The following is a 14748-nucleotide window of genomic DNA, read 5'->3' as shown; positions in this document are numbered from 1 at the left end:
ATCTTCCCCCTATGGAAAATCTAATTATGGGCATCATCTGCCATCCGCTCACCTACAGTCTGCTTAGGTTGTTTTATTAGAAGCGTAGGGCAAGAGAATGTAACAATTTTTAAGGAGATGAGTCACTGCATAAAGTTTGAAACTCATTGCCATAAGGTGTATAATTCATATTCCCTAAAAAGGTTTGGGGTCCAGATAAGCCCTTATGGAGAGCGGGGGTCCGAAAATATTCATAAAATGAATGGATTCTTGGAATATCTCTAGGAAATAATGAATGATGCTCCATACTTGGGAAGATAATAGATCCCAGGTCTATACCTAAAGTTATGAGGGTTGGACCACACTTATGGAGTGTGGGTTCCATGATATCCCTAGAGAGATGTGGAGCCCACAAATGTTTCTTTCTGGGGGTTACACCCCAAAGATGTCTTTAGGGTCCTAATGATATCTTCATATTACATCGTTTAAATGTTTTAAGAAAATACTTTGAACTTCTAAGGGGTCCATAACACATGGAGAGCAGGATTGCAGACATCATAGGAAGTAGAGGCAGAAAAGAACATTATAGGTCTTGCAATCTGACTCCTTAATTCAATATATGTTAAAGACTGTATGTATAAAGATTATTGTGCTAGGAAGGAGATAAAAGTGCTCACAAGATAAGATCCCTGTCCTCATGGAGTTCACAGTTGAGTGGCATAATAATACAAACACAGATAAACCCAGTAAAAAACAAAGTATCATAGGAGCAAAGGCAAACTCTAGATGAAGTAGGAGTGGGGAGGGAGGTCACCACTATACTGACTAGAGCAAAACCTTTTGCCAAGATGCTTTCATTAAACAAGACTGATGGAGGTTTGAAGATGATCAAATGTCATAGATTTGATCATAAATAATGTTGATTAGAGATGTAGTGGCATTATTCCCTGCTAGTTAGCTTCTGGGAAACCAAAATCTGTGGGTCCTGGGGAGAGTTTGTTTACAGAGGTGAAAAGAATGGACCATTGAGTGACAGGTTAGTTTGTCATGAGTTTGTCACCATAAAATTTTCATATTGCTAATTAGATCATTAAGAGACAGGTTAGTTTTACCCTACTGTTGAAAATTTATCATCTATGATGATAAAGAATTAGGGCACATTATAAACTGCAAAATGAATGATTTTTGACTATATTAAATTAAAAAGGTTTTGGACTAATAGAGTCGATGCTGCCAAAATTAGAAGGAAAGCAGAAAGTTGGGAAATAACCTTCACAACTAGGAGTTCTAATAAAGGTCTCATTTCTAAAATATATAGAGAATTGCATCAAATTTATAAGGTCACAAGTCATTCCCCAATTGATAAATGGTCAATGGATATGAACAGACAGTTTTCAAATGAAGAAATTAAAGCTATATATAAGAATGTGAAAAATGTTCTAAATCATTATTGATTATAGAAATGCAAATTAAAACAACAATGAAGTATAATCTCATACCTATCAGGTTGGCCAAGATGAGAAAAAAGGGAAAATGGTCAATGTTGGGAGACGTTGTAGGAGGACTGATACATTGATGGTGGAATTGTGAATTGGAGAGCAATATGGACGTATGCCCAAAGAGTAATAAAACTGTTCATACCTTTGACCCAGCAATTCCAAATGCAGATCTAAATCCAGAAGAAAATATAAAGAAAGGGAAAAATTCTACATGTTCCAAAATATTCATAGCAGCTCTTTTTGTATTGGCAAAGAATAGGAAATTGAGGGGATGTCCATCAATTGGGGAATGGTTAAGCAAGTTATGGTACATGAATATTATGGAATACTATTGTTCTATAAGAAACCATAAATGGTCAGACTCTAGAAAAGTATGGAATGACTTATGGGAGCTGATGCTGAGCAAAGGGAGTAGAACCAAGAGAACAATGTACATATCAACAACAACATTGTGAGATGAACAACCTTGATGGAAGCAGTTACTCTCAACAGTCCAGAGAGCTAGGATAACTATTTAGACTGGCTATGGACAATGTTATCCCCATCCAGAGGAAGAAAATCAAACCAACACACACACACACACACACACACAACACCCTTCAGAATCTGATGGACACTTCATAAAAAAATCTCTTATGAATCTCTTTCCCTTAAGCCTGATTCTTCATACCAAAAATAACTAATCTGTAAGCATGTTTATCAAAAATATGTATGTACAATGCTAACTTAACTGTTTGCTGCTGAGGGGAGGGGGTAGGAAGGGAGGGTGGAAGGAAATTTTGTAACTTAGAAATATACATGTGCACAGGGATGAAAATAAATTAAAAAAAGAAAGTTTATCATCATAAAATTACCACACTGACAATAAGATCCTCAAGAGATGATGCTGTACTGCTAAAGAGACTTAGTGACTTAGGAAAGGCCTGCCCCTAAAATGTCAATGTCATCCATTGATCACCAACTATTCTGATCTATGTCAAAACGCTAAGTTCTCTTGAAATAGTAAGAGTAACATCATTGCACAATGATATCTCATTTTAATCAGTTATATATATATATGTATACATATATATATATATATATATATATATATATATATATATATATATGTCATGACATCTGTTATAATCTTTTTCAATACCGAAGGACAAACTATGATGATAATGATGACAATGATGATGATGATGATGATGATGATGATGATGATGATTAATCAGAGAGAGATTCTCAAGGAAATACTGAAATGATCATTAAAGGAAATTAGGAATCAGGAAATTAAGGGAAGGAGCAAAGGCATGTGAGTGAGAGAGCATATTGACTGCTTCGATTAGAGTGTATATCACTTGGAAGAGAGAAATAAGAGTAAAACTGAAAGAGAAGGTGCTAATCAAAGGAATATGAATTTTGCCTGTTAGTAAATAGTCAGCCACTAAAGGTTTTTTCCAAAAAGAGTGATTTCACCAGATATGTGCATATGGTGGATTATTATAATAATTGACATTTACAACTTGGAGCATGGAACTTTCTAGAAAAGGAGGCAGGGAAAAGAGAGCAAAGGCAGCCTATTGCCAGTAATCCTTACAGAGATTAGAGAATCCCTCAAGACAGAAACATTTTGATATATTCCTGAAAGAAAGTGAAAAGTCCTTTGTGGTATGAGGGCAAGGCAATAGCGTTATACCTTGGGGTGGGGTAATCATAGAGGAACAGATCTGGAGTGACTAGGGTTGAAAGTTGATCTAGGTTCATCTTCCCTATGTTATTTATGTCTAGGCAGGAAGCTCATGTGAAATGAGAAAGATTGCCTAAGATTGGAACAACTCTTGTGGCCTCAGTTTTAAGATCATCTGTTTTTTTCTTTGATAGCGTTTGTGTGCTTGTGTGTGTGTGTGTGTGTGTGTGTGTGTATGTGTGTGTGTGTATAATGTGATTATGCTATAAGTTATGAGGATCATGATGATTATAGAGAAGCATGGGAAGACTTTCATGAACTGATGCAAGTGGAAGCAAGCAGAGCAGGGAAGCTATATGCACAATGAGTACAGCAATGTAAATAAAAAGAATAGAAATAAACCCATTGAAACAAAAAGTTGTGAAATTGTGTGGAACTATTTTGGTCTTAGAGAAAGCAAGGTAAAAAGACACTTCCTCTGCTACTTTAGAGGGTTGGGGGCTGGTGGCCCATGTATATGGAATATTATATTTGTCAATTTTCTGTTATATATTAATTTTTCTTGTTGATTTTTTTGATCCTCTCCTCCCTCTCCCCTCTCTTCTTCTGCCCCTCCTTTCCCCTCCCCTCCCTCCTGTCTCCCCTTTCCTCTCTACCTAGCTAAGAATCCCTTTTCTCTACCTCGAACCAACTTGTTACTCAGAGAATGGGCTTTATGCATGCAAATTGGCTCACCTGCAGAGTCCATGGTGCATCATTGTGGCTATGAAAATCCGGTTGGAGACTTGGAGGATGTGATTTGCCACTTCTCTGCCTCATCTCATTCAGGAATGGTTCAAATGAAAAGTTATAAACCTGGTTTATTGGTTTCTCTGAGGGTTAATCCTTAGCACAACTTTCAATATGTCCTTCCATTTCTCTCAAGCTAGCTTGACTATGGGAAGGATATATTGAATAATGGGAGTGTGTGAGCAATTTTGAGAAACCACCCAATCTTATTCCCTACTTTTGGACTGTCCCACAACAAAACTCATGTCTGAACTCCAATAAATGAGAGTCAGGATTATAGAGTGGAAAATTCACTGGAGGGAGAATTCAGTGACCCAGAGTTGGGTCCTTTTCCTGCTATTTATTCACTACACAACTTTGGGTAAATCACTTCCACTATCTCGGCCTCAGTTCCTTTATATGTGAAATGCAGATTCACAGTACTGTTTGTGGACCTTAAAATACTATGGGAAAAGGAGTTATTCTTTTTATACATTCTTAAAAGGCTCTCCTCTTAAAAGCTGTCTCTCAAGTTCATGCAATATTTCTTGAAAGATAAATTAAGCATCCTTAGGGACTACTGGCTTCTTGAATGATCCCATTGAATAATAAGGACCAGGAAAAAACAATTCCATACTCTTTTTTTTTAGATTTTGCAAGGCAATGGGGTTAAGTGGCTTGCCCAGGTCCACATGGCTAGGTAATTATTAAGTGTCTGAGGTTGGATTTGAACCCAGGTACTCCTGACTCCAAGGCCGGTACTCTATCCACTGTGCCACCTAGCCACCTGATCCCATACTCTTAATGACTATGCTCAACCCAACACCAGAAGGAGAAAAGCAAGTTCCTTAGGACTCTTGGAGAATTGGTTAACCTCTACCCTGGTCCTTTTGTGATGTCAGTGTTTGTATTTAATAATCTAAAGATATGGTCTACATAGTTTTATAATTAATCTTCACTTGGTGACCTCCACCAAGAAAACTACACTCTCCTTTGTGTTTCTTTTTATTAAAGATTGTTAGCATACTATGAATTGATGAGTAAAAAAATTATTTAACACTTATGATATGTCAAATATAGGATATGAATTTAAAAAAAGCTCAAGAGACATTCCTGGACTAGGGGTGCTTACATGCTAATGGAGGAATATGGATCATTCTGGAATGAATTATAAAAATATGATTTTATTTTATGCAGGTTTTTACTCATAGCATAGATGTAAATGACATAAAATAAACCTTAAAACATTATTCAAATGAGTGGTCCACCATTACTCTTCTAGGCACAAGCATTCCCAAACCTGTCTGAGGGTGTTTCCTAAATTCTTGAGTACCCAGATACAATGAAAGAGCTTAGACTTGGATCTCTTTGAGAAGTGAAAACAGTGAGAAATAAATGGAATTACAACCCTTGTTCTTTATTGATACCTCCAAGTGATATGAGTTTCAGAGAAAAGACCCTAGAACATTGTATAGACTTCCTCCTTTGAAAACTCTCCTAGCATTGCTGTAGAATAAGGTGAACAGGAAGAGAAGGATGAGAGACTATGATCTCAATCATGCAAGGGAATACTTACTTTGATGGGATTGTAAATCATTGAAGGCAACATTTACTTATTTTATATTTCAGATATCTGTAATTTTGCTGTTGTGGGAACTTCTTCTGGTGAATAGAAATTGGGCAGTCATTGTTTGGTCATACCTTAGAAAACCACCTTTATGTATTTCTGTGACCAGAAAAAATCATCATCTAGTGTCTAACTTTTAGGAAATAGGCTTCTTGCTAACTCTAGGAAGGTTCTCAAACAATGATGATGCAATCTATTGTCAAGTCTGTACTCAAAGCATTTCTATTAGGCTAGGACCTGCCAAAGTTCCCAAGATGCCTTAGACTTTGGATAGCAGGAGAAGTCCAATAAGAGAAGCAACTGTTGCTGCCATTATTATAGTCAGAAAGAAGCTGATGGAGAGGGAGAAAAGTTAAATTATGTACCCAGGGAAATAATTAACTGGGAAAAGATCATCTCAAGATTTTTTATGGGGATCATTAGCAGTGATCTCATGATTTTGGCAGGCCATGAGAAGATGGAGCAAGAAGGGATGTTGGAAAGGCAAATTAGCATTTTGTATTAAAAGGTCTTAAGAACAAATTTAGATGAAATATTAGATAACAAAATGAAGAAGAAATTTCAAGATACTTAAGGATCCTTGAGTCATGGATAAGACCTGAGAAATTCAAATCTAGCAAAAGAAGTTTTAAAGTGTTTGCTTTACTCAATCCTGGAGAAAATGGGGATAAAATGAAATGGTGATTGGAAACAATGAAAGAGTAGAAAGATATACTCCTGTATCTGTTTATGTTACATGAAATCCTGATCTAAATTCTGTATTTTCTATTGGCTATGCTTTACTTTTTAAATGAAGAGTTAGACTCTGACTGGATTGCAGTTGATAAACTGTGCATGTTTTTAAATGATCCTGTATAAGGCACTACTGAAAAAAGTTCATCTCTATTTTCTACTCCAAAAGCCTCCATTAGAACAGAAGCCACAAACTACTCTTTGCACTGTCAACTCTTTGCATTTGTATAGGGTTCCACATACATGCTCATTTCTCTTGTAATAAACTCAGTTTTAAAAATATATTTATTTATTTTTCCAACTGCATGCAAAGATAGTTTTCAACAATTGTTTTTGCAAGGTTTTGAGTTCTATGTTTTCTCCATCCCTTTCTTTCCTCCTCCTCCACTTAACAGAGAAAAATCTAATATATGTTAAACATATTTCCATATTAATTGTGTTGTAAAAGAATCACAACAAAAAGGAAAAAATGACAGGGAAAAAATCATAAAACACAAAATTTTAAAGATTGAAAATAGTAAACTTCTCTTTGGTTAGGATGGTATTTTCTATTATAAATCCTTTAGAATTGTCTTTGATTTATTGTACTTCTTTTTTATTTTAAATTTTTTTTTATTTTTTAAGGCAATAGGGTAAAATGACTTGTCCAAGGTCACACAATAGGTGATTATTAAGTGTTAGAGATCATATTTGACCTCAGATCCTCTTGCTCCAGGGTTGGTGCTTTATCCACTATGCCATCTAGCTGCCCCTATTATTGCACTTCTGAGAAGAACAAGTCCATCATAGTCGATCATCACCCAATATTGCTGCTAATGTGTGCAATGTTCTGGTTTTATTCACTTCATTCATTTTCAGTTCTTGCAAATCTTTCCAGGTTTTTCTGAAGCCCCACCCCTCATGATTTCTTACAAAGTACTATTACTCCATCACATTCACATTCAACAGTTTGTTCAACTGTTCCTCAACTGATGGGTATTCCCTCAATTTCCAATTCTTTGACATTACAAAAAAGTTGCTATAAATATTTTTGTATGTATGAGTTTTTATTCTTTCTTATGATCTCTTTGGGATATAGACCTAGAAATGATATTGCTGGATCAAAGCATGTGCCCAATTTTATTACCCTTTGAACATAGTTCAAAATTGTTCTCCAAAGATGTTGGTTCTGTTCACAAATCCATCAACAATGTCCAGTGTCCCAGTTTCCCACATCCCCTCTAGCATTGATCTTCCTTCTTTGTCTTCTTTGTCATATTGTCCAATCTGATAGGTGTGAAGTAGTACCTCAGAGTAAGTTTAATTTGTATTTCTTTAATCAATAATGATTTAGAGGAGATTTTTTTCATCTGAGAACTGACTTCATATCCTCTGACCATTTACCAGTTGGAGAAAGAAAGGCTTGTCCTCTTACAAATTTGACTTAATTCTCTATATATTTTAGAAATGAGTTCTTTATCAGAAACACTGGCTATAAAATTTTTTTTCACAGATTTATGCTTTCCTTCTGGTCTTGGTTGCATTGATTTTAGTTGTACAAAATCTTTTTTAATTTAATGTTATCCAAATTTCCTATTTTACATTTCATAATGTTCTCTATCTCTTCTTTGGTCATGAGCTGCTCCCCTTTCCATAGATCTGACAGATAAATTAAACCTTTTTCTCCTAACTAGCTTAAGAAATCACTTTTTACAACTAAATCCTGTGCCTGTTTAAACCTTATCATGTATAAGAATATAAGATGTTGGTCTATATGCCTAGTTTCTGCCATATTATTTTCCAGTTTTCCCAGCAGTTTTTGTTAGAGTTCTTATCCCAGAAGTTAGAGTCTTTTGATTTATCAAACAGTAGATTGCTATTGTCATTTGCTACTGTTTGTTTTGTATTTAATCTATTCCATTGATTTACCACTGTATTTTTTAGCTGGTACCAAACAGTTTTGATGACTGATGCTCTATGATATAATTTTAGATCTGGTATGACTAGGTTACTTTTATTTGCATTTTTTCATTAATTTTCTTGATATTCTTGGTCTTCCCCCATATGAAATTTGTTAATATTTTTCTAGTTCAATAAAATAATTTTTGGTAGTTTGATATAACAAAGAAAAAGTAATTTAATTTAAGTAGAATTGGAATTTTTATTATATTAGCTTGGCCTACCCATAAGCAATTGATATTTGTCCAAATATTTAGGTCTGAGTTTATTTGTAGGAAAAGTGTTTTGTATTGTTCCTTTTGGCAAGTAGACTACAGTTAATTTCTATCCCTTGTTGCTGTACTTTGTTTCAAGACCTAATATAATATTGAATAATAGTATTGATAACAAGCATCCTTCTTCCAGCCTTGATCTTATTGGGATTACTTCTGGCTTAACTCCATTGCATATGATGCTTGCTTATGGTTTTAGATAGATACTGCTTAACATTTTAGGAAAACTCCATTTATTCCTATACTCTCCAGTGTTTTTTAAAAAGAATAGGTACTGTATTTTTTCATATTATTTATTGAATTTCTGTTGATTTTATTGATTTATTGATTTATTGATTTCTGTTGGTTTTATTATTTATTAAGTAAGTTATGCTAATGGTTTTCCTAATATTGAACCAACCCTGCATTCCTAGTATAAATCCTACTTGATCATAGTATATTATCCTAGTGATAACTTGCTATAATCACTTTCCTAGTATTTTATTTAAAAAAATTTTCATTATTCATTAAAGAAATTGTTCTATCACTTTTTTACTCTGTTTTGACTTCTCCTAGTTTAGGTATTAGAAGCATATTTGTATCATAGAAAGAATTTGGCAGAATTCCACCAATTTTTTTCATATGGTTTATATAGAAATGGAATTAATTGTTCTTTATATGCAGAGTTCACTTGTGAATCTATCTGACCCTGGAGATATTTTCTTGGGGAGTTCATTAGCTTATGCAATTTCTTTTCCTGAAATGGGGTAATGTAAGTATTTGATTTCTGCTTTTGTTAATTAATATTTTTTGTAAATATTCATCCATTTCCCTTATATTGTCAGATTTGGCATACAGTTGGGCCAAATAAATCTATTATTACTTTAATTTCCTCCTCATTGGTGATGAACTTACCCTTTTGATTTTTATAGTTTCATTTTACATATTTTTTCTTCTTTCTTTTTAAAATTAAATTAACTAAAGAATTTTCTATTTTATTGTTTTTTCCCACAAAATCAACTCTTAGTTTTATTTATTAGTTCAATAATTTTCTTATTTTTCAATTTAATTAATCTTTCTTTAGATTTTAAAAAAATTCTAATTTGGGGATTTTTAATTTCTTTTTTCCCATACGTTTTCTAGTTGCATGCCCAATTCATTGATCTCCTCTTTCTCAATTTTATTCATGTAAGCATTTAGAGATATATAAAATTTCCCTTAGTAACTGCTTTGACTGCTTCCCACAAGTTTTGGTATGTTATCTCTTTATTGTCATTGAGTTGGATGAAATTATTAATAATTTCTATGATTTTCTGCTTGATCCACTCAATCTTTAAAATTAGGTTACTTAGTTTCCAATTAATCTTTAGTTTATCTTAGATATGTTTTTATTACATCATTAAATTTATTACACCATTTAATATTTCTGCCTTTTGACATTTGATTATGAGGTTTTAATACCCTAATACATGATCAGGTTTTGTGTAAGTGCTATGTATCCCTCCGAAAAAGGCATATTACTGTCTATTCCCATTCAATTTTCTCCAGAGGTCTATCTTATCTAACTTTTCTAAAATACTATTAACATCCTAAACTTCCTTATTGTTTATTTTGTGCTTTGATTTATCTAATTCTAAGGGAAGGAGGTTGAGGTCCCCCACCAGAATACTTTTGCTCTCTATGAATTTTTGTAACTCATTTAGTTTCCTTCTAAGAATTTGTATACTATACCACTTGGTGATAATATGTTAAGTTTTTCATGTTTTTTTTCAAAATGTCTATGGTATATTTTAGAAAGATGCAGTTTCTTCCCTTTCCCCATTAATTAGATTTATATTTGCTTTTGCTTTGTCTGAGGTAAGGATTGCTACTCCTGTTTTTTTTTTTTTCACTTCAGTTGAAGCATTTTATATATATTCTTCTCCAGCCTTTTATGTTTATTCTGTGTACCTCTCTGCTTCAAATATGTTAATTATAAATATCACACTGTAGGATTCTGATTTTTAATCCACTCTGCTATCCACATCTATTTTTTAGGAAGGTCTATCCCATTCCCATTCAGTTATAATTACTAACTCTTTATTGCCTTCCATCCTATCTCCCCTCACTTTGTACTTTTTCTTTCTCCTTTCAGCCTATCCATTCTCCTCCGTGATTTCTTTATTAATACCACCTCCTCAATCTACCCCTTATTTTAGACCCTCTTTCTTTCTTTTCCCTTTCCTCTCCTACTTTCCACTGTCTTTCTTTCCCCTTTCTATCAGTCCTTCCTTGCCTTTCCAACTTTTCCCCTCCTAATTCCTTGTACAATAAATAAATTTCTAGAGTAACTGAATGGATATGTTATTCCCTCTGAATTGAGTCTAAAGAAAGATTCAAGCAATTTTCATCCCCCCCCTTTCCCTCCACTATAATAGGTCCTTAGTGCCTCTTCCTCCCATCTCAATTCAATCCCTTTTTTACTTCTTAATTTTTAAAGAAAATTTCCTATCAAGATCAGTGTGTGCCCACATTTTCTAAGTGTATTTCCCCTAATAGAGATACAGTACTCAAGAGGTAGAAGTTTCATCCTCCCATGTAGGAATGTAATCAGTTTAATCTTATGAAATAACATGCTTTTCTCTTTTACCTGTTTATTTTTTATATATCTCTTGAGTCTCATGTTTGAAGAACAAATTTTATGTGTAACTCTGTTTTTTAATTTGAAAGGCACCTATTTCATTAAATGTTTATCTTTTCCCCAAAAGAGTACGATCAATTTTGCTGGGTAGCTAATTCCTGGTTATAATGCAAGTTCCTTTGCCCTCCAGAATATCATATTCCAGATGCTTTAATCATTTAATGTTGATGCTACAAAATCCTATGTAATCATAATTGTGGCTCCTTGGTATTTGAATTCTTCTTTCTGTATCCCTGAAATATTTCCCCATTGATCTGATAATTCTGGAATTTGGTTACAATATTCCTTGGTGTTTTCATTTTAGGATCCCTTTCAGGAGGTGATCAATAGATTTATTCAATTACTATTTTACCCTTTGGTTCTAGGATATCAGGGTAGTTTTTCATGATGATTTCTTGAAATACATTGTGCAGGTTCTTTTTTCAATCATGACTTTCAGATTCAATAATTTTAAAATTATTCTCCTAGATTTATTTTTCCAGGTCATTTAGTTTAACATTTTCTTCTATTTTTTCATTTTTAAAATTTTTCTTGACTGATTCTTTACTTTTACATTATTATATTTAAGTTTTTAAAATCTTTTATCCTTATTTAATCAATTATTTTTAAATTACATACAAAGATAGCTTTAAACATTCTTCCATTTGCAAATTTTTGAGTTCCACAATTTTTTACCACCCTTCCTCCCTTCCCACCACCTCCCCATGGCAGTAAACAATGATATAGATTTTAATTCATTTATACATTAGTCAAGTTTTGAAAGAAGAGGTAAGGAGAAAAACATGGGAATGAAAGAAAAAAATTATAGAAGTTTTTAAAAAGTGCACATAGTATGCTTTGCCCTGCATTTAGAATCCAGTTGTTTTTTTCTTCCTCTGGAGGTGGATGGCACTTTCTTTAACCTGTCTCTCCAGATTATTCTGCTGAGAGGGACTTGTGCTGATCATGTTCATATCACAATGTTGCTGTGTGTATAATAATGTTCACCTGGTTCTACTAACTTCACTCAGCATCAATTCATGTAAGACTTTCCATGCTTTTCTGAAGTCAGGATGCTCATGATTTCTTGCAGAACAATGGTATTCCATAGTATTCATATACCATAGCTTGTTCAATCATTCTCCAGTTGATGAGCATCCCCTCAATTTCTAATTCTTTCTCAGTCCAAATAGAGAAGCTATAAATATCTTTGTATATGTGAATCCTTTTTCCTTTCGTACAAATACTTTGTAATATAGAATTGCTGGATCAAAGGTCATGCACAGGAATTTGAGGGCAGAGCTAAGATGGCAGTATGAAGTTAGCATGTTCCTGGAACAACATTAAATAAAGCCTTTATAATACATGAAAGCTTCAGATCTCCCTCACCAAAAAAAAAAATCAGATCAAGTTTTCACCTTTAAACATAATGGGGGATCTTCAGTGAAGGTCTGTCTCTTTGCAGGGCAGGGAGGGGAAGTAAAGCCCAACTAGGTGAGAGCTGGAAAGCCAGTGGGGGGGATGGGTAGGATGGGGGTAGGAAAAGAAGTGAACATCTAGCTACAGTGCATCCCAGGTCCCAGCAGCTAGATAGCAGACCAGTAGGGAGGGTCCTATCCCCAGACAAAGTCTGAATACTGGAAATGCTGAGGCAATGGATTAGATTGGGAACAAATCACTGCATAGGCAGAGCCTGGATATAAAGGAGGAAACAAACATCTGCAAAGGCAATGCCTGGACTGCAAGGACAAACATTTGGATAAGTACTTATCCAGAGATCAGTTCCCAGCCCCAGCACAAAAAGCTTGGGATTATACTCCCCATTTCCAGGAGCAGAGCTGAACTATCAAAATGAGCAAACAAAACAAAATTAAACAAAACCCCCCAAAGAGTGCTAACCATAAAAAAAACTACTTTTCAGAGAGAGGTGATAAAAATTCAGTCTCAGAAAAAGAAAGTAGTAACAAATTATCTACATGGGAAGTCTCAAAGGAGTTTATAAATTGGACTGAAATTCAACATCTCATATAAGAGCATAAAAAAGATTTTACAACCTAGAAGAAGAAAAAAAATGGAAAAAAGAAATGGAGCCATGCAGGGAAGTTATGAAAAATTTATCAAAGAAATCAACTCCTTTAAAAGTAAAAATAACTGACTAGAAAAAGAATATAGAGCATCAAAAAATAAAATAGACCAACTGGAAACCAAATGCCACTCATTTAAAAGTCAACTGAAAGGGGATTCAACTTAGCAAAAAAGTAAAATTAACCAAATGGAAAAGGAAACAACTCATTGAAAAGTAAAATTAAACAACTAGAAAAGGAAACACAAAAGTTAACTGAAGAAAATAAAACCCTACAAATTAGAATTGGACAAATAAAAGCTAATGAATCTATGTGCCACCAAGATTCAATCAAACAAAATCAAATGGCTGAAAAATTGAAGAAAACATAAAACACCTTTTAGAAAAAACAAATGACCTAGGAAATAAATCTAGGAGGGTGGAACAAAGATGATGGAGTAAGGGTAGGGACTCCCATGAGTCCCAAACCACTCCAAATACTTTTTTTAGGTTTTTTTTTTTGTAAGGCAAACAGGGTTAAGTGGCTTTCCCAAGGCCACACAGCTAGGTAATTATTAAGTGTCTGAGACCAGATTTGAACCCAGGTACTCCTGACTCCAGGGCCAGTGCTTTATCCACTACGCCACCTAGACCCCCTCCAATACTTTTAAATAATGACTCTAGTTGAATTCTAGAGTGGCAGAACTCACAAAAATAGTGAAAAAAAATTTTCCAGTGCAAGACAACTTGGAAGATCCTTGGGAAAGGACTGTTACATCAGGGTTAGAAAGGACTCACAGTTCAGGCCACATTAGAGCAAATTGGTTCTAGTCATCCACGAACAGATTATGCCTGAGTCCCTTTTGGCACCTGGGTCCATAGCAGTGCTAGAGATTTCCAGATCTCTCTGCCCAAGGACTGTCATGAACAATTGAGGAGGTCAGAAAGAAAACAGAGTCTAGTCCAGCATAGGCCTCAGTGCAGATCCAGTCCCAGGGGACCAGGAGCAGGCTTGGGAGCTACCCAGCATCTGCTTCCAAAATGCTCAGTCCACAGAAGGTAAGGGGATCTGGGGAGACTGCAGAGGTCTCTCTGCTACTCCTGAGGCAAGATTGTGATTTTGCCCATACTCAGACTCAGATCACAGTCAGGGATCCCAGTCTCAGGAAAAGGAGCAGGAGCACAACACTGTTTACTTCCTGTAGCAGAGTAGGGACCCTCCTCATAGTTCCAAGGCAGAAAGTAGTGCTTGTGATCAACCACAGAGCAGAGTACATGTCAGGAGAGCAGTCATAGCCTCTCATAATATCTTTTTTTTTTTAGGGTTTTTTTTGGAAGGCAAATGGGGTTAAGTGGCTTGCCCAAGGCCCCACAGCTAGGTAATTATTAAGTGTCTGAGACCAGATTTGAACCCAGGTACTCCTGATTCCAGGGCTGGTGCTTTATCCACTGCTCCACCTAGCTGCCTACACCTCTTATAATATATCGAAGGAATTGAGAACATGCAGGTCTCTGAAAACAACTTCAAAAACCCTTAAAAGCTTGGGAGTGTGTCCTACAC

Source organism: Macrotis lagotis, chromosome 1, assembly GCF_037893015.1.
Source record: "Macrotis lagotis isolate mMagLag1 chromosome 1, bilby.v1.9.chrom.fasta, whole genome shotgun sequence".
Taxonomy (NCBI): domain Eukaryota; kingdom Metazoa; phylum Chordata; class Mammalia; order Peramelemorphia; family Peramelidae; genus Macrotis; species Macrotis lagotis.
Note: the sequence above shows the minus strand (reverse complement) of the source record.